Here is a 21,608-nt window from a genome sequence, read left to right as displayed (position 1 = left end):
GCTGGAACTTCTGCCAAACCGGCCCTCCCCAGTTCAACACGCTTCTCCTCTCTGCTCTTTGGAGTCATCTGAAATCTCTCTGTTCCCACTTCCTTTCTTCACTTTATTAGCTTGGGTGCGTGTTTCCCAAACTAGTGTTCTGTGGACCATCATTCCGTAGGTGGAAAAAAATTCCACCTGGGGTTATGATTAAGTTACACTAAATTCAGTGGGTTTCTTTCCTGCAGGATATCAAGCCTTTACAATGCTAATGTTTCTTGAGAATTTCGAAGGGAGGATAAAAGAAGTCATGTTCCCCACACTCATTCTATTAAATGAAACAATTCTTCCTAGAGGACCTGCAAATATCTCCCAAAACTCTTGTTCCACAAAATACGGCCAGAGAAATATCACATCCCCTGGAGGCCTCTGCTCTCAGGCACGTGTACGGTATATCATTCACAATCCTCTCCACAGTCCCGGGGGAACTGGATGTTGGGAGGCCAATCACATTGTCGGCCAAAAGGAGGATTGTCTACTATTGTTGTTTTCCAGGTGAGAATGAGTAAGTTTGGATTAGAACGGAAACTGACAATTCGGTGTAGGTCCTGGGCAGACATTAAGTAGAACTTCCAAAGAGCATTACGGTTGTACCAAGACAGATCGCAGACTCAGTATTCTAAAAAGAAGGTATTGCTGGCTAGACCTCCAAGTGACAGAGATGAAAGAGGTGTTTGATGTAGCAAAAGGTTTGGGGGAAAATGGTGAGAGATTTGTGCTTGTTGCTTGATTTTAAAGCCTGCGGGAAAGGAATGCTTTGGGCAGTGGGTCAAGGATTAAAAAGAGAAAGGGAAATTAGAGCAGTCTTGCCTTGAGCCTTCCTTGCGGATTGCATTTTCCCTCTTTTTTTCCTGCCTCCCCTCCTTTCTCTCCTCCCTTCCTCTTTCTTTCCTTCCTCCCTCCCTCCCTTCTTTCTCCTTTTGAATCTGCTAATACCCCAGAGCTGTGTTAAGGATACAAAGATAAAGAACCCATGGTTCCTGCTCCGAATGTGTCTGACAATCCTCTCTCTGCCCTCCTTCACTGACTTTACCTGAACACCCACCTCCATTTTACCTTTCTCTATGTTTTGTATACTTTGTATAATAGCTTGTATTAGTTAAGGTTCCTCAGAGAACCAATAGGATACACACACACATATGCATACATATGTGTGTGCATGTGCATGTATATATTATCAATAAACCAATAATATATATACACATATATACATATATATACATAAGCGTGTATGCATGTATATACACATACATACATATATATATATACATATATGTACATATATGTATGTATATATATATTCCCCCCCCCCCTTTTGAGAGAGTGAGATTTTTAGGAATTGGGTCATGTGATTAGGGGCTGGTAAGTCCAAAATCTGCAGGGCAAACTGGGGACCCAGGAAAGAATTAATGTTGAAGCTCCTGTCTGGAGGCAGAATTCCCCCTTCCTCAGGGGAGGTCAGTCTTTTTTCTCTTAAGGCCTTCAACCGATTGGATGAGGCCCACCCCACCACTCAAAGTCTACTGATTCAAACGTTAATCACGTCTGAAAAATACCTTCACAGTGCCATCTAGACTGGTGTTTGACCAAGTATCTGATTACTTTGGCCTAACCTATTTGACACATAAAATTTACCATCAAATACCACTTTCTACCACCATTGCCAAGATCCTCCCTAGATTCTTTCTTCTTGTGATCCTTCTCTGTATCTTATCCCACCTTGTTCTCCCATCAAATGTTCCCCACCTTCATGGAACACTGGGGCAACAATGAGAATGGCTAACATCTACTGAGCGCTTACCGTTTGACACACACTGTGCCAAGCTTTGCGTAAATGCGTACTTAGTTCTCACAACAATCCTCTTATCCACAGAGGCTGGACACCTTACCCAAGGTCCTACGGCTGGTGCATTGTGAAGCAGGGATTCAAGTCCAGTCAGCCTGACACCAGAGCATATGGCATTAACTCCTGGCTAGGCTGCCTCTCTTAATATGCAAGATGGCCACAACCAAAGGCAACCTTTCCTCTTCCGACCCTCCCAGGGGCATTTCCAGATTGTCAAGGTCCTCAGGAATTAGAGGCCGGTACTGCCTATTCTGCTGAACCCCATGGAAAGCATAGGGAGCATGATTGTGGGCAGAGCAGAGGATGCCAGCTGGTGTCTCCATGGGATGTCCTCACCGGACCCACGAAGGGCTCGCTGAACCCTGTGGCCAGACCATACCCAGCCCCACTGCAATGGGCTATTTTCCAACCACTTACAATCATTCAGTAGGAGAATGTTAAATGACATGGGCAAACGTTCATGATAAACTAAATCAAAAAGCCACTTCCTAGCATTTTGTAAATATGAGCTCATTCAGAGTGTTTATCACACATGTTATCCTTATGTGATATATAAATGTTGGTGAATATATGCATGTAGATATACAGAAGAAAGACTAAAAAGATAAGCTGACAATGAAGGATGATTATTGGTGATTTTTTATTTTATCTTTTAGGCTCTCTTGCATTTTCTAAATTTTCTACAAATAAACCTACTTTATAGAGATGTACAAAATCTTATACTTTTATGATTAAAAACCAGGGCAACTATGAAGACATTTAGATATTTAACTCTTTCTGGGCTATTTAATCCTTTGCGAATCTATTTTTAAAAGACTAAATCCTACAAATATTGGGCTCAGATCCATATTGAGATTATTGGTTACAGATAAGGTGTCAGCCCCTAAAGAGATAAGGTGCTTTGCGCAGGAGGGAGCTTCAGCTCTCCCAAGAGGAACCTAATCCAAGAAAGGTGTTTGGCCTAATGACAAGAATTTTCATTGCAAAGGTATTTTCCATTCTTTAATCAGAGCCTAATCCAAAAGGAACTTCAGATGCCCATCATGGTACTTTCCATTTAGATCTCTACCTCCCTCTCATTTTAGGGTCCATAACATTCCTGTGCTTTGCAAATGGCAAAGAAAAAGCCAGGATTGTGAAAGTCTTTGTCAGATTGTAACCTGTCTTATTAATCCCTCCAATTATAATAGTGTGACTAGATTTTTAACTAACAGTCCAGGACTAATGCGGCAAATGAGAACTGTCTACTTTGGGAAGACAAAAACTTATTCCAACTGATTTCTGTGAATCCAAACATTTTTGGAAACCTTTGGAAATCCTCACTTTCATAGACTGTGGATATCCCTTTACATGACAATACTAAGTAATTATACCACGCATCATGCTATTTATACATTATCCCATTCATCCTCCAAACATCCTCAGTACTTTACATTTCTTCCACGGCATGAAGAAACCAAGGCCCTGAACTGTAAATTACTTGCCAAGAACGTACAGCTGGCCAATAAGAAAGGAGAACTTCTGGCTTCACATAAAGTGTTCTTTCCACCTCACAACATCTACTTCCTGAGTACATGCCCATCTAATCTCTTGCAACCATCCTAAAAATCACTCTTTTTTATTGATTGGTTGGTTTAAAGACTTGCCAAGTCCATATTGGACTTTACAACACTTCAGTTCCCAAAGGTCACTGATGGGTCTCTGTGTTGGGTCATAGAAAGTGATGTGCACGCTTCAACTAACTCACTTGTTTCTACTCCCCCAAACACAATAATAAAAAAAAATAGCTCTCCCATTTTATGAGGTTTCCATGTTCAAGAAAAAATATTGGGTGTGCGACACACACGTGTTATATCATTCAGTACTCACTACAACTCTCTGAATGGGTGTTATCTGCCCAGATTCACAGATAAGAAGTCTGATGCTTGGCAAAGCACTCCTCAACAAATAAAAGCATGACATTACTTTCATAATTACTTGAACATGGCCCCATGGCACTGATCATATACTGCAGGGTAGTAAGACTCATTTCTGGAATGGGTCTCCAGGGTCCGCCTCTATTGAAATGCACCAGGGAGGAGGTTCTACGGGTCCTCAGTGTTAAATTGCCATAGGTTCAGCACCTCTGCCTGCTTATTAGCAGTAGGATCTCTTTTCTCTTTAATTTTTTTAATGTTTATTTTTGAAAGAGAAAGAGACAGAGCGTTGAGTGCGGGAGGGGCAAAGAGAGAGAGAGGCACAGGATGCGAAGCAAGCTCCAGGCTCCAAGGTGTCAGCACAGAGCTTGATGCAGGGCTTGAACCCATAAACCATAAGATCATGACCTGAGCCCAAGTCGGACGCTCAACTGACTGAGCCACCCAGGCACCTCTTTGCTAGGTAGTTACCCCTGCAGTTTAGGTATATCCCAAGGCCCTTAGATCCCTGGCCACATTCAAAGAAACACCAGACGTTATTTACTGAGGTGACCCAGGAAAAGGTACCTGTTATTTACAAAATGCTGCTGAATGGGTTTGCAGAAAAAGTCAAACGGCTCCTTGAAGTCTGCAACACTGCATCAGAAAGGTCTCTGCAGAAACACTACTCTGGTAGGTTCTTGGTTGTAAATATTTAAAAGTCCAAGCACACAGAATGCCAAATTTGTCTGTCAGCTCTGCAAACAAAACTACCTATTATTTTTCCATTCAGTACTTCACATTTCCTAATTTATACATGGCCCAAATCGAGCTGTTCCTGCCTTATACAGTGGTTTGCCTGCTCCCTGGGGTGACCTGGAGTGAGTCAGCTGTAAAGAAGACTGATATTTTTATGTGCAGTTTGTTCTCAGTCCTTGACCTCAGGGAAACTGCTTTTGCGAGAGGTTAGGGCTCTGCCGAGGCTGCAGGGGAGGTGGGTGGGGTGAAGGGGCAGCTGCTTCTGGAACAAGCCCATCCAAGGCACCTGTAAAGAGTAAGGGTCTCCTTTCTCAGGAAGACTTTCCCCTCTTCCTGGTAACACCTGAGGCCACGCGTCCCCCAGGGTTTCTGCATTCTGGGGGCAGTAGGCGAAAGGGAGTCAAATCTACTTTTCCTGAAGCTTTGAGAACTGTCTGGCTCTTTCTCACCCATATTCTTCCTCATGCTTCCTCGCTAGCTCCCTGAGCACCGTGACCTAACGGAGGAAGCAATGCGGGCACCCAACTGCTTCCCTGCATTGACCAGGGAAGGAAGGAAGGAAGCATAGCAAAAAGAAGTCACTGATCCTTGCTTGTAAGCAAGGGGGTGGACCACATCAGCGGTTCTAAAACCTAAGTTAAAACTCGCCTGAAGAGCTGGTTAAGCTGTAGACTCCTGGGCCCCACTCCCAGCGATTCTGGTTCATTAGCTCCAATTCCCCTGGGGATGACTTCCAGACTGGTGACTGGGGTAACCGTGGTGATCACCTTGTCCACCCCAGACGATACATGCTAGGTCTTACACTGCACCAATGCCCTCTACTCCCAGCCAGGGGCCAAGCGTCCAGTGTTCATCAAACCCTTAGCCAATCACTGCCTCACTGCTGTTGGATGTAACCTCAGCTTCCTGGCCAAATTCCTGACCACAGTCTTCTTCAGTAACAACAGCTCAAAGTTTCTTCCTCTGCAGCCAGGGCACACCAATGGCAAGGCAAAGAGAAAGAAGAAAAGCTGATTTTCAGCTGAGTGAAAAGGCTGTGTGAACCATCTGTCTCCCACCAATGCCTCTCCCCCCACCCCATGACCCTCCCCTCCTCCAATTGGCATGTTTGCCATTTCTTTTTTTTTTTCAAGTTTATTTATTTATTATTTTTGAGAGAGAGAGAGCACGTGCACACCTGGGCGAGGGGCAGAGAGAGAGAGAGAGAGAGAGAGAAGACCCTAAGCAGGCTCTGCACTGTCAGAGAAAAGCCCGACAAGGGGTGGGGCTCAAAATCACCAACCATGAGATCGTGACCTGAGCTGAAATCAATAGCAGGACGCTTAACCGACTGAGCCACCCAGGGGCCCCTCATTTGCCATTTCTTATGTTTTTAAATAAATAGAAGCACAAGCATATGAGGGCTAAGCAGCACCTATTTTCTACATCCTTACTTCCCAGGTAAGGAAAGTAACAAACAGTTTAACGGTCTTGCCCAAGGTCATACAGCCAGCAGGGGCAACAGTGGGATGTGAGCCCATGCAGTCTGGTTCCAGCACCTGTGCCTGAAACCAGCGTGTTCTACAATACGTAGACTTAATAAGAAACTGTATTAAGAGTGCAAGACAGGTTGGTAGAGCTATGTTGAGAAAGATCCACACAGAGTCTGGGGGCGAGGCTATCCTCCTGCCGTTCTTGGGGTTTTGTTCGTCTGTCAGTTTGTGGGCCCTGCCACCTTCTGCCTTGGCAATTTCGGAACACTGATTACACGGGTGAGGGGATTAAAACCCAAATTGTTGGTTATTTGGCTTCTGTCCCTTCCTTCTTTTCTGTTACTCTCAAGAAGAGGCGGGCAGTGTGGGCGGGACAGGGAGCCCCAGCGGCATCGGCAGCATGGTTCCACTTTGAGGTCTGTCTCCTCCTAACTGTATTGGGTGCGGAGCATAGACCTTCCCTTTCCCGGGCGCCATTCCTTCACCTGTAAATTGGGGAGAGAATTGCTCAAGATGTTTCCGAGACTACTTCCCAGTGCCAAGATTCGATGTGTGTCCCGCTGATGGGCTGGTAGGGGTATTTGTGCAGATCTCTGTGCAGTTGAGGTTGATGGTAAATGTCTTTGGCACTTGCATTTTTATTGACTGGTTTTGTGTTGATTCATACCTTCACCCTTATGAATGGGGAGACCCTTTACAGCCCTTGTGACTCCTCAGGTTCTGGAACAGCATTTTGCCAATGCCAGGTACCTAGTAAATATTGCTGAGTGGCTGTGCGCAGGGCCAGAGTCAGCTGGGGACCCCCAGATGCATGATAAGCCTGCCTGTCTGCAGAGCTCATCCCTCTCTCCTCCTATCCAGGAAGCCACCTGAGAGTTAGGGGGCTCAAGGATTCAACAATAGTTCTGAGTGACCCTGTGACCCTGTGATCTCACGGTGATGAGCCAAGAAGACAGTCTATCTCGCTGACTCTTGGGAGGGAGCTCCTCCTGGCTCACACAGATATCTGGCCGCAGGCAAAGTATCGGTCATTTTGCTTCTTGCTTGGGTTGTCTGAGGCACTTCAGGGTTTCCTCGATAAAACAAAAAGTGTTCAATTTCTTGAAAGTACCTGCCCCACCCCTGTCCCTACGGGTGACAAACAATGCCTTCAGCACCAACAGTAGTCAATTCCATCTCTTCTCTAGTGTCCATATTTCCCATCTTCCATATTTTTCCATCCTGGTTTCATAAAGCTGCCAAAGAGTCTCCACCATGAGTTCAGCGATGACTATGTGAGAGCAGATGGGCACGAATTGCCACATAGGAGAGACTGTGGTCAGACATTTCATCTTCCTGGGTGGATGGCATAACATTCAGCCTTGTGAAAGTGAAACACCCATCCTCCTGGAATGTTCTGGAAGCTGTGCTGAGGCCCAGGGCTGTTCTAAGCCAGTCTCAGAACTTTGGATCCCTGGTGTCTAATTCCGTGGTGAGAATGCGGGCTAAATGCTTTGATATCTGGATGGGCCAGCGAGCGTGGTTTAATTCAGTGGCCCAAACCCTGCCACTGGCTCCAACACACAGTGAATTTCAGTGTAATTATTCAAAAGGAAAACCAAAAAGAGAGTTTGTGCCTTAACCTTTCTCAAGCTATTGTACTACCCCAATGCAATTTGAAATGCTAATATTGATTCGGTAAAGAAATGGGTGAGGGAAGAGTTAGGAAGGTCAGTGACAAAAGCGTAGTCCGTATGGAACCCCTTAACTCATTTGCTCCAAAGGAAAGCACGGTTCCTACTTCTGTGCTTTCATTATGCTCATGTCCAGGTAAAATTCTGTTTCAACACTTTATAAAAAATGCATAAAATTTGAGTGCTCAAATTGCAAAGGGAGGCAGGGTTGGAAGTAGAATGCCCTGTAAATACACAAGCTTTCTGCATATCCCAGCTGCTTTCATATCTCCTGCGTAGCAGTTCTCTGTCGACCTGTTGCGACATGCTTTCCCAAAGAGTTGTCTTGGTCCGTTCAGGCTGCAGTTAAAAAATGCCAGAGACGAGGTGGCTAGGAAACAAAGAAATTTATTCCTCACAGTTCTGGAGGCTGGAAAGTCCAAGATCAAGGTGCCAGCAAATTCAGTATCGGGTGAGAGCCCACTTCCTGTTCATAGATGGCCGTCTTTTTGCTGTGTCCTCCCATGACAGAAGGGGTGAGAAGCTCTCTGAGGCCTCTTTTATAAGGGCACTGATCCCATTCTTGAAGGCTCCACCCTCGTGACCTAATCACCTTCCAAAGGTCCTACCTCCCAACACCATCACACTGAAGATTAGGATTTAACATATGAAGTTGGTGGGGACGCAAACATCTCAGTCTATAGCAAGAGTCATTTAGATCAACAAACTAATTATGTTCCTCTTTTAGCTAGAAAACTTTTCTTTCTCATGAAAGTAACCAACTGATAGTATTTACCTTATAAGAAGAGAAGTAGATCAGAGTCCAGGGCAGTATGCCTGACCTCAGAGCTCTTGTCTTCAGAGGACATCCATTCCCTTTAATTACTCCTTTATCACTTTTCTTGCCCCAAATCCCACTGACACACATAAACCCCCAAGTAATTCAGCCACACCCATGTGTATGTGTCACAGTACTTTCCTCCTTTCCTGAGAGATTGAGCACGAAATCTCTTTCATTCCCAACTCCATTCAGACTGTGCAATGAGGTCTGGTGGTGAATTGCTTATACATTCCACCAAAACAAGAAAAAAAAATTGAATAAAGTTGGCTCATTTTTTTGCTGTAAGGATTCTGGAAAATTCCATTACGTTGTTGATTAAGCTTCCAAAATGGATAAACAGTGTCCAGAAATCTAAATGGCAACATTACGGGGGTGCCTGGCTGGCTAGTCGGTAGAGGGTGCAACTCTTGATCTCAGAATTATAGGATCAAGCCCCACGCTGGGTGTAGAGAGTACGTAAGAATAAAATCTTTAAAAAAATAATAATAAAAGGCAACATTATGTAGAGGAACAAGCACTTGTCAAGAGAATAAGTTTTTCTCTTCAATTTACCTGTTAGCTGGGTGACCTTAGGGAACAAATAGCCTCTCTGAGCCAGGATGCTCATCTGTAGGCTGGATAATTGCTCATGTCCTCCCAGCTCTCGGATCCTGTATGTTCCTCTCCCTGTTTATTTATGAAGCTTACCTTTTGGGATAGGGTATCTCTATTCTTCTGCTTTTCTAATGTTTCAATTATTTTCTGAAAAAAATTTTTTTTCAAAATTTGCCATATTTGTTATTTTTACCCAAATGTCAATTTCCCTATCCAGGCCTGAAAACCTTCATTGTGGTAGTCGACCATTCATTTGATGTCATTGCTTTCTACTTGACGTTAATGTGAAGGAAGCAACTTTAGTTCAGGATGAAGGAGCCACCACTTCTAATACCTTGGGAGAAGAAGGGATACTTTGTGTCTGGCTTGTTTTTATTTTAGTTTTTTTTTTCCACATGAGGGTGGGCCTCATACAGTCAGTTGAGGGTCTTAAGAGAAAAGACTAAAGTCCCTGGAAGAGAAAGGAATTCTGCCTCCAGAACGCCCTCACACTTACGCTGCAACATTGGCTCTTGGAACTTCCAGCCTGCCGGGCTGTCCTGTAAATTTTGGACTTGCCCACCCCCACAATCATGTAAACTCATTTCCCTTCCTTCCTTCCTTCCTTCCTTCCTTCCTTCCTTCCTTCCTTCCTTCTTTCCTGTTTACTTATTTTGAGAGAGAAAGAGGAGAGAGCTGGGAAGGAGCAGAGAGAGAGGGAGAAAGAGAATTCCAAGCAGGCTCCATGCTGTCAGCCCAGAGTCCAACATGGAGCTCGATCCCATGAACTGTGAGATCATGACCTGAGCTGAGATCAAGAGTCAGAGGCTTAACCAATGTACCCCTAAACTCGTTTCTTAAATCTATTTCTCTCTGTTTCTGTTTCTGTATATATGTACACACACTATTGGCTCTGTTGTTCTGGACAACCCTGACTAATACAGTACATGTTTATTTAAAAGCTTATTGGACTACAACTTAATAGCAAAGAAAAGAGTACGGCGATGGGGCTAAAGGCTGTCTGGGAAAAGGGAAATGGCTGAAAATGTGTGGGTAGGTAGACAGAAATTGAATGACCAGGGAAAAAAATTATATGCCACTGTTTTAGAAATAATTATTTCTACATTTATTATGCACCTGGGTACCATATGTGCTTAGAAATATTTTAATGCAATTGGATACCCTTAAATTTTAGAGATTCCCATGTAAATATCAAAATTTAAGGTAGAATGGGATTAAGGTATTGAAAAAGGGACTGAGGCCAATGTAAAGCACACGTAACAAAGTGTACTTACGTTTTATAGGGGATTTTCTGAAATCTTTAGGAGTTTTTGGGACTGGATTAAGCCCCTGGTATTCTTAAACCCTTAGGAGCCCTCAAACTATTTTCAGTATTTTTAAAAATCTCATTGAAGTCCTACCCCTGTCTGCTAAGCTTGCACAGGCTCATTAAATTGTCAAATTTTGTTTTCTTTGGGACAGAATTTTATTAGCCTGGTATGAGGACATCGGTTATCCTTTGCTGCTCAGTATCTGTTTGGTAATTGCACATATCTTTGATGCATTTCTTAAAAATGAAAAATAGCTAAACTAATTAACAAATGTAAGATTTTGATGGCAAAATATTTTGAGACAAAGGGAGCCCACGAGGTGGAGAGAAGGAAGGAGGTAATGAAGGAGTTTCTGGTAATGGGAATCTAGGGATCCTTGGATTGCATGATTGCTGAGCTCCTTTGAAGCCCATGAACTTGGTGAAGTCAGTCCAGTAGCTCATTAACCACTAGGTTTCTGATGGCCAAATGATAAGTGCATTGGGGATGCTTCTGTGCCTGGCCTCAAGTTCACACACAGGTGGCACCAGTGAATGGCTCAGAGAAGCCAGCACAGCAAGCCAGAGAGCCCAGGTGGGCGGCAATGTGCTGGAACAGCAATTGCTCCTTAAGTCTTGGCTATAGGAGGTTGAAAGCAAGACATCTCAGCCCAGATTGCCTAATTTGGAGTCCCAACTCTTAGGTCTATGACCTCTTTGTGCCTCAGTTTCTTCATTTGTAAGATAATGATGATGAGGTGTTCTAGAGTTGTTATAAGGAACAAATAATTTAGCATGGAAAGCACTAGAACAGTACCAGGGACAGAGAGGCCTTCAATGAAAGTGGATTCTTATTATAAGTCAGACATTGTCCCAAGCATTTTGCATATGCCTTTACCCAGTCCCTAGAAAAATCCCTTAAGTTAGGTACGAGTATTATCTCGTTGCACAGATAAGAAACCTGATGCTCATAGAGTTTAAAGAATTTGTCTGAAGTCATTCAGCTTATAAGTGTCAGACGCTGGATTCAAACAGGACCTTGATATGGTCATCTGCCCTTGGCCTGCCCCAGTGGAATGTGCTTGCTGGGGGGACACCAAATTACCTCACTCACTATGTATCTTTGGGCAAGTCGGCCTTCCCAAGCTTCCATTTTTTCTCACCCATAACATACTATGGTTTCAATAACATACTCTGGTTGTGCATGACGTTATCATTGAAGAAAGCAGGATAAAGTACACACAGCATCTCTCTGGACTAATTCTGCAACTCCTCTAAAACTTCTAAAATGATATTAAAGCAGGAAGTTTAAATACTACCATAAGGATTTGCTACTTGATGTCAAGCACAAAACATTTTTGAGCATCACTTTTGCACATAAGTGATGCTCAAAACTTTTTTTTGAGATGACTTCTTTTATTTTTAGATAATTAAATGTGACCAGTACTGAGCACATTGTTCTGTATAGCATGAAAAACAGACATCTCTGTATAAAGTCTCTCAAATTAAAACAAAGAATTTTGTTAATTAAAACAAAGAATCATCTCAAATGAGATGATTCAAATATTTTAATCTTTAAAATAACATTTTTCATAGTATTAAAATTTTATATTAAAAATACCTTATCACCTCAACAGACTCCAAAAGAAAAATCATGTGATCACATCAATAAGTGCAGAAAAAAATTCCCAAAATATACTTGGCAATAGAAAATATATTTGACAAAATTCAACACCCATTCCTGATAAAAATTGTCAGTAAACTAGGAACTTTCTCAACTTGATAAATACCAGCTACAAAAATCCTATGGCTAACATCACACACAATGGTGAAAAACTTGACGCTTTCCCACTAAGGTCAGGGACAAGGCAAGGATGATTACTGATTTTAAAGTTTGTATAGTGAGGTAAAAGACCCAGAATAGCCAACACAATATTGAAAGAGAAGAACAAAGTTGGAGGGCCAAAGCTACCTACCGTCTAGACTATTGTAAAGCTGCAGTAGTCACCACCAAAGTGTGGTAATGGCCAAAGGATAAACAAATAGACCAATGGAACAAATAGAGAGTCTAGAAATAGACCCCCACGAATATAGTCAACTGATCTTTGACAGAGGAGCAAAGGCAATACAATGGAGCAAAGATAGTCTCTTTGGCAAATTGTCCTGGAACAACTACACATCCACATAAAAAAAAACAAAAAACAAAAAACAAAAAACAAAAAACAAAAAACAAAAAGAAAGAAAGAAAAAAGAATCTAAACACAGACCTTACACCCTTCACAAAAATTCATTACACTCAAAATGGATCATATAAGTACAGGTAAAAGGCAAAGCTATAAAACTCCTAGAAGATAACAGAGGAGAAAACCCAGATGACCTTGGGAATGGTGATGCATTTTTAGACACAACATCAAAGTCACAGTCCATAAAAAAAATAAACGATAAGCTGGATTTCATCAAAATTAAAAACTACCACTCTGGGAAGGACACTGTCAAGAGAATTAGAAGACAAGCCACAGATAGGGGCAGGGGGTAGGAATATTTGCAAAAGCACATCTGATAAAGGACTGTTATCCAAAATATACAAAGAACTCTCAAAAACCAGAAACAAGAAAACAAACAACCCAGTTCAAAAATGGGCCAAAGACCTTAACAGACACTTCACCAAAGAAGATATACAGATGGACAATAAGCATATGGAAAGATGCTCCACACCATAGGCATCAGGGAAATGCAAATGAGATACCACTGCACACCTATTAGATTGACCAAAATCCAGAACACTGACGTCACCAGACGCTTGTGAGAATGTGGGGCACCAGGAAGTCCCATTCATTGTTGGTGGGAATGCCAAATGGGACAGCCGCTTTGAAAGACAGTTTGGTGGTTTCTCATAAAACTCAATATACTCCTACTGCATGGATCAGCAAGCAATCTTCTTGGTATTTACCTAAAGGAGTTGCAAACACGTCCACACAAAACCCTGCGCGCATGTTTAATAGTAGCTCTACTTACAATTGCCAAGACTGGGTAGCAACCAAGATATCCTTCAGTATGTGAATGGATAAATAAACTGTGGTACATCCAGACTATGGAATATTATTCAGCACGAAAAAGAAATGAGCTATCAAGCCAAGAAAAGACACGGTGGAACATTATACTAAGCGAAAGAAGCCGACTTCAAAAGGCTACGTGATATGATTCCACCTATATGACGTTTTGGAAAAGGCAAAACTGTGGAGATAGTAATAGGATCAGTGGTTGCCAGGGGCTGGGGTGGAAGGGGAGAGGAGATCATTAGGCAGAGCACAGAGGATTTTTAGGGCAGTGAAAATACTCCATATGATATTATACTGATGGATACATGTCTTTATACATTGTTCCAATCTACAGAGTGTGCCATACCAAGAGTGAAACCTAAGGCTAATTTAGGTCTCGGACTCTGGGTGATCAGGATGTGTCAATGTTGGTCCCTCCTTGGTAACAAATGTATGTCTCTGGCGAGCGACATAAATAATGGGGGGGCGTGTGCGTGGGGACAGGGTGTGTATGGGAAATCTCTGTACCTTCCTCCCCGTTTTGTTATGAACCTAAAACTGCCCTAAAAAAAATAGTCTTTTTGAAAAATAACAGAGGGCTGAACGCAAGGATGTGTAACGGGCCTTCCTGAGGTAGGACCGCTGTCTGTGCTAGAACAAGCCAGCAGAGGCAGAGGTCCTGAGCAGACCTGGCCCAGTGCCTTGGGCCGTCAGTCACATCTTCCTGTCTCACTTCACGTTAGACACCGCCTCCCTGTTAAATGCTAGCATGTTCGACCTCCATCCTCCACGCAAACACTGCTGCCTTCAGCAGCAGCTGGAAATCCTTTCTGCCAGGTGTATTTCGTCTGATTATGCCTGCACAATGCAGAGGTGAACACGGAACTAAAAGGCTCTCTGTGTCTTGGGGAGCAGTGAAGATCTGGGGGCCAGGCAGGTGGGCTCCAAGCAGAATTCCCAGAAACGGCAACAAAGGGATTCTTTACAAAGTCTGGTGTTTTCCTTTTGATTTAACACTCTCTTAGCTTCCAAAGGTTTTGTTCTGGACAGGGAGATGTCCCTTTCTTTGTTAAACAATTATGAAGCAGAGCCGGGGGCACATCAGTTTACCGCTTGGTGCCTCAGTTTACCCATCTTTGTAAATAAACTCTGCTTTATAAGAAACATGTCGTTTATATGGTGGGGAGGGAGAAGTTGGGAGGCAGGTAAAACAGGAATGAAGGCTTCCCCCCCCCCTCCCTACTTTAGTCCATGGCCAGAATGCAAACAGCAACACATTTCTAAAACTCAGCTGACAGAAGAGAACTAGCGAGACGATGTAAACAGAGCCTGGGCCCAGGCTGGACAGACACAACTGACGTGGTTCTATTTGGGTCCCTGCATGAATAGAACTAGCTGGGAGTTGCTCCCTAAGACCAGGCCTCCCAGGCTGTCCTGGGCGTCAGATGGAAATGATTTGGGCACATCCGGTATGGCCTGAATCTGATCCTTTGGGTAAGATCTGAAAAAGAAAAGAAGGAGAAGAAAGAAGGCAAACCTATTCCCTTAGAAACTATGCATACTGAAAGCTTGATATTTAATGCTCACCCCTTAGAGCTGTATTCCTAACTCTGGGTTTGTAAGACACAACATGTTTTTTCCCCTAATCCTTTCCAAAAATGCGTTCCATAAATTGTTAGCATCCCTGCCAATGGCCCCAGTAAACTCACATACCAGCTTTAAAGTCAACCCCTTTTAAACCAATGCATCAGTTCTCTGAGTTAAGGGGATATTATTTCCAGATTCCTATAGCTGCTAGCTCCTTTTTAAAGTTGCAAATGATCGTGTTCCTTTGTTGCTGTTAATTTTCAGAAAGAAGTGGGTACAGTGGCAGCAATGGATGTATACAGTAGCTGTGACATCCTCCAAAGCCCCTTAGCACACCCTGAGATACCCTGACCCCCGCCCCCTGCCATAGTCCCACTCCTTGCTGCACTGGCTCTCTCCTGAGGGCTCAAAACTCTCCTTGTTCAGAATGGTCGAGCAGTTCGCACGTATGTTATCGTATCACTGCTATTATTGTATGTTTTATAATGGAGAGGTGGTGAAAGTGGCGGTTTAACACATGGGCTCCAGAGCCAAACTGCCTAGGTTTAAAGCCCAGCTTGTAGCTGTGTGACCTTGAGCAACGTACTTAACTGCTCTGTTCCTTGATTTCCTGACCTATAAAATTGGAATAATAGTGTGTGCTTCATACACTAATATATTAAGCAACTAAGCAAGGCTTGCTTCCACAGGGGTCCTAGTTACTATTATATAATGTTTCTAGACAGGACTTTCAGCCATCGGGGACTGCTCTATTGACTTTTACCCATCAACGAGGAGGGTGTCTAGAAGGCTCTAGGGACAAGTTAGAATACAGGCAGAGAATACAGGGAAACATGCCTAGTGACTGTGGCCTTTCTGGATCACAGAGGCTGAGGAAGGAGACAGCCATAGGCTGTATGGGTCAGGGAGGTCCTCGTAGATTATGGGGACCCACCCCTCATTCTCAAAGCCTCTCACTGACAAGTTGACAGCCCCTGGGTCTCCCAGTCTCCCATCCCAGACCTAGGTCTCCCCACTGCCTGGTGCTGCTCTCATAGAGGAGAGCTGTCATTCCCAGCACAGATCCATCCACCACACCCAGAGTCTGGAATCATACAACCATCGGTCTCCCTGTTTTGAGTTTTCCCTGCTCGGATCCCCTTACCATCTCTTTGCCAGAGTAATTTTTTTCCAAATACAATTTTCTCTCCCCGCACTCCAATTTTTAAGAATCTGCAGGGCTTCTGTCCTGTATGTGATGTGGCTTTGGACATGCCTTTGATTTTCATGGAGACTTAAAGAGCCAGTTCCCTCACTTCTCATTTTTTAAGTCACTTCTTATTTCTTCCCGGGCTTAATAATTTTTAGGACAAGAGCACAGATCTCCTATCTGTTTTCTCTGTATCTGGTGGGAGTGGTGGGCAGGTGGATGATAACTTCATCAGGTAAGACAGGAAGTAGTCATTCTAACCATGTAAGCCACCTGTGACACATGGTAGAACATTTGTCATCAGGCTCCAACAGGATGACAGAGATGGAAAGGGACAAGAAGAAGCCTAGGCTAGCAAGAAGGAGTTGAACTGGCAGGCAGAGTAAATAATTGTTAAGAGAAGATGTCATGGGCAGAGCTTTTCTCAACAAAAGAATTATTAATAAAAATTCCTATGCCCTCCATATATTCTGGCCTCCCACGCAGCTAACAAAGAGATGATCTACCCTTTGGGAGAATCCCACCACCCACGAACAAGCAGCTTCTTCTGACACCTGTGCATAGCCCCTGAGTACAAAAGGCTCAGGGAATGAACAGGATTGCTACACTCCCAGAGCGTGTCTGTGACACTCCTCCAGCAGAAGTTCCTCTTTAATAAACTCCTGGAGACGTTAGCCACCGTCTCAGGCAGTGCAGTTCACACTGTCCGGGGTATCTGATGAAGTGCCTCACAGGCCGGGGAGGAGGAAGCAGGGAGCTGGGTGGGCAGGGTTCTGGGGCCTTCTCTACTCCTGCATGGACAGCCCTGCTTTCAAACAAAGCATCCCAATTCAGAAAGAAGGAAAGCCTGACCAACGGCGCTGAGAAAATCGAGCATCAGCACTGAAATGACTGGCCACAGGTCATTTAGTTAGTGGGTGGCAAGAGCCCGGGGCAGATCACAAATCTGGGGCTTCTAATACCAGGCCTTTAGCATCTCACCGTGCTGGGCCGCCACCTGTCTCTCGGACATGTAGATCTCAAATAATGATGCTGTGGAATGCTCAAATAATGCTTTTTAGGAAGCTTTAAGAAAGCAAGTGCCAAATCTCCATAAAGTGTGCATGAGATTATCTATTGTCAACAGCCCCGTGAGACAAAGATATCTTCATGCCCAGCTTGAAAGTGCACTCTTGTCTCTCCTCCACCCCAACTGAAGATAAACAAGGCCAACCTTTAGTACAGTCAGCTAGTCAGTAACTTTGCTTTCCAGGTCTTTCTTCCACATGAGCCCCTCCTCTTCTTTAGCACCCCTTCTTTCTATCAAAACAGGGAAATCTGCTGCCCAAAATGTCACCTGTTGTTCAATTTACTGCCTAACTTACTGCCTTTTATCATAAATGAGTGTCTTCGGTATGCTCTGTTCCTCTGTGGTATTTGCTTTGAGAATGTTATCTTGAATGATTTCATAAAGATTTTTTTTTTTTTGTCCTGTATCGGAGGAATTTCAGGCATCTGGGATGGAAACAGGGGAAGACACTTTTTCTTGTGGTTAGGAAGATCTTGCGATCATATTAGGTATTCATTCAAGGTACCCTTAAGGTGGCCTAAGAGCAAATTCTATTTTAATCTTTCAAAGGCAGAGATCCCTACCTGGCATCTTGGCTCTACGCTCATCCTGGTTGATTCTTCAACCACAGGCCACCTCAAAGGCCATCACATGCATTTGGCCGGCATTCCATCTGGGAGGGAGAGATACATAGGTAGCTTTAGTGCCCTCTCCCCCTGCCCCCGTTCCACCAAACATCTTAACTTTCCCCTGCCTCTGCCAACTCCCCTGTGGTCTGGAGTGTTCCAGGAAAATGAGGAGTCATTCTTTATTTCTTGCTCCATAAGGGGAGGGCACCATGTGACTCTCTGTGGAAGGGGCAGCGGGGTGGGGAGGGCTGAGTGGTTCAGACAGAGCTGCAGAGATCCAGGCTCAGAACTCCTTGGGCTGGGGTGGGGGGGAAGGGAGCTGGCTCTGTCGCTGGCCCCTCATCGCCAGCTTGGAGACTGACTCAACTTGGCACAGCTCCACAGCACAGTGCCCCTCACCCCTCGCCTTCCCCACACATCCGCCTTCCCTAGCTCTTCCCTCCCTCTGCCCCAGGGCTCCCGCTTACATTCCTTCTATCTCCTGGCATTTTTTTCATGTCGTTTTGCTTTGGATTTAATAATAGCTCCACATTTTCTACTTTATCTGAAATCAAGAATCATGCCTGTATCATGTGTTCTCGGGAATAAAATTTATGGCGAGGCTTGCCGTTGGACTAATTGCTTTTCATTAGGTTCATACTTCTTAACGATTACAAATTGTTTGCCTGTACAAGAAACAGTTCCATTCTGTTCTCCAAATTTACTAGCCTTCGATTGCAACCAGAAACTGGAAGTCTTGGATTGCTTTTACTTGGGGAATGAGGTTCCTGGCTTTTTGCATCAGGGTCTGGCCATACCGAGGGCAGGGAAGAGGGCCGGTAATCCTAGATCGTTCGACTTCAAAGCCCAGATTATGGTGCATGGTCCAAATGAAAAGCGAATTTAGCTTCTCTAAGCCATAGGCTGTTCTGTGTCTCCATTCGCAAACCCATAAAGTGGAACAAGAAAGACAGAGACAAGATATGTATATTTAATAACAAGCTTACTTTAAAATGAGTTTTGAAAAACCTATACTTCATATAATGAATTGGGGTTTCAAAAGCAAGACGGAGAGAGTATGCCCACCAAAAGGGAGCAGCAGAAGAAATCCCAATGGAAAAATCTGTGCCTTTCTGCGGTTGGAGTCATTTGGTCAAGAAATGATGAAATTACAAATTTCTGGAAAGGGTGTGTGTTTTGGAGTTCCTGAGGTCCAGGTCTCAGCGTGACATTCGGGCAAGGCCAGCATTTAACTGCTCTGCAGAATAAAGAGAAGGAAGTGGTCGAGACCAGCATTCTTTCCCCCCACAGCAGCGCCTCCCTGGTCTGACGCTGCCCATTATTGGTCTCTTCGTCTCATGGACTTGGAATCAAGCTCTCTCAGCAAGCCTGCGCGCCCATCATGCCCTGCGAGGTAACGGGTGCTTTAACTCTCTCTGGGCCTGAATGGCTGGTAGCTGGAGGCCCAGGGGAATGGGAGCGGCCCGAACTGCACACAGGCAGGCAGCAGCCACAGCAGCTCCTGGAGCCGAGCTGAGCGCCTGGCCCTGGGGAGCAGTAGAAACTTCTCACTGCCCAGAAGCCCTGAAGCCCTTGGCCACGCCCCAGTCTCCATCTTAGTCCCGTTCAGGAGTCAGGATCAGTCTGCCTCTCACAAGTAGCAAAAGACCCAGAAGAACCAAGCAGCCCAGGCTTTGTTGTTGTTGTTTTCTCTCTAAACACAAGAGTCCACTTACTCAGCCATCCAACAGGCAATTATTGAGTACCAACTGAATTAGGATGGGAGCTAATCTACCACAAGGTGGCATGCGCTATACTGACACTGGCTCAAGAAAGTTCATTTCCGGGGGGCCCTGGGAGGGCTCAGTTGGTTGAGCGTGCGACTTCCGCTCGGGTCCTGATCTCACCGTTCTTGAGTTCAAGCCCCGCTGGTCGGCTCACGGCTGTCAGCGCAGAGGCCTCTTGGGGGTCTTCTATCTTCCTCTCCCTCTGCCCCTCCCCAGGCTTGCGCTCTCTCAAAAATAAACATTAGAGAGAAAAAAGAAAGGAAGAAAGTTTATTTCTGTCTTCCCTGTTACATAAGATCATTTAGTGACCCCAATTCCTTTCCTGTTGTTCATCTGCTTTCCCCTAGGGCAGTGCTCTCTTTAAAGTGCGGTCTGGGGCTGGTCAGCTTAAGCATCACCTGAGAGCTTGGTAGAAATTTCAAATTTTAGACCCCACTTCAGAGCTATTGAACCAGTGCCTCTGGTGGCGAAGCCCAGGAATCTGTATCTTACCAAGCTCTCCAGGTGATGTGATTTCTTTAAAAAAAAAAAATATATATATATATATATATGTGTGTGTGTGTGTGTGTGTGTATACACACACACACACATATATATGTATATATATATGTATATGTATGTACTTATATATAATGTATATATCTATAGTGGTAAGATATATATAACACAAATTTATTTTTTTAACCATTTTAAAGTGTACAGATCGCGGTGTTGTGCAGCCACTTCCACCATCCATCTCCAGAACCCTTTTTTATCTCGCAAAACTGAAACTCTGTACCCATTAAACATTAACTCCCCATTCCCCCTCCCCGCCCTCCCACTCCTGGCAAACACTATTCTATCATCTGTCTCAATGAGGTTGACCACTCCAAATTCTAAGTGGAAACATACAGTATTTGTCTTTTTGTGAGTAACTTATTTCACTTAGCAGAGTAGCTTCAAAGTTTATCCGTGTTGTAGCATGTGTCAAAATTTCCTTCCTTTTTAAAGCTGAATAATATTGTAATGTATGTATATAAGACATTTGATTTATCCATTAAAGTGTCAATGGACATTTGGGTGTTTCCATGGTTTAGCTGTTTTGAATAATGCTACTAAGAACATGGTGTACAAATACCTTTTCAGGAACACACTTTCAATTATTTTGTGCGTGTGCTCAGCAGAATTGCAGAATCATATTGCAATCCTGTTTTTAATTGTTTTAAAACCACCATACTGTTTTCTCTAGAATGGGGTTCACAAACCATTCATGGTAATGGGTGCTTGGTAAAGGTCTTTCAGGTAGTCTCGGCGGGTCCCAGGAAACATTCAAAGTCAGGCTTCCCCATTTCCAAGGGAGAAGAAAAACGTGGAGTAAAGGAAACTGTTTACTCTAGGAACTGAATGGTAATTTAAACTTTCTTCAGTGACCAAGCGCTCTGCTAGACATGCAGATATATTATCCTACTTATTCTCACAAAACTGTACAAGGTAGGAATCACAGCTGAGCTGAGCTGAGCCTGTCGACTTCTCTTTTGTGGTCTGGGGCTATGTTTTCAACTGGTCACAGACATGCCCATAAAGACAATCAATTGATACCTCAAGCCCGACATATTCAAAATGAAACTCACGATCTGTTTCCCTAAACCAGCCCCTTTCTTTCTTCTTTAGAGTATAAGCTAGCACCTATTTCATTGGTTTCTTATCGCTAGCAAATCCTAGAATTGGTGCCTTTATGAATCACTTCTGTACTTTAATTAAGGCTATTCAGGTCATTCCTGCTTAAAATCTACCTTAGTCTATTAGGATCTTCCCATTTTCTCAGATCCCTTCTAGCCAGCCTCCTGCCAGATTCATTTCCCCCCACCCTTCCTCCCATCCTTCTGTTGGCAATCCTTAGAGCCCAACTCCGATGCGACCTCCCTCATGAAAGCTTTTGTGAACCCTGCTAATGAGCGCCAACAGTATTTTATTATTCCCACTTCA

The 21,608-nt window shown here is 44.0% G+C and overlaps 1 long non-coding RNA gene across 1 annotated transcript; it reads right to left on the bottom strand.

Moving 5' to 3' along the window:
* Positions 1 to 13,097: 13,097 nt before the first annotated feature.
* LOC123384040 lies at positions 13,098 to 20,148 on the bottom strand. The gene is made up of 3 exons (XR_006594594.1): positions 19,593 to 20,148; positions 17,833 to 17,921; positions 13,098 to 14,925 (listed from the first exon to the last, which is right to left on the bottom strand). It is a non-coding gene; the product is annotated as an uncharacterized LOC123384040 (long non-coding RNA).
* Between the last annotated feature and the right edge of the window lie 1,460 nt (positions 20,149 to 21,608).

The sequence above is a fragment of the Felis catus genome, chromosome A2, assembly GCF_018350175.1.
Source record: "Felis catus isolate Fca126 chromosome A2, F.catus_Fca126_mat1.0, whole genome shotgun sequence".
Taxonomy (NCBI): Eukaryota; Metazoa; Chordata; class Mammalia; order Carnivora; family Felidae; genus Felis; species Felis catus.
This window is presented reverse-complemented; position numbering and strand designations above follow the sequence as displayed.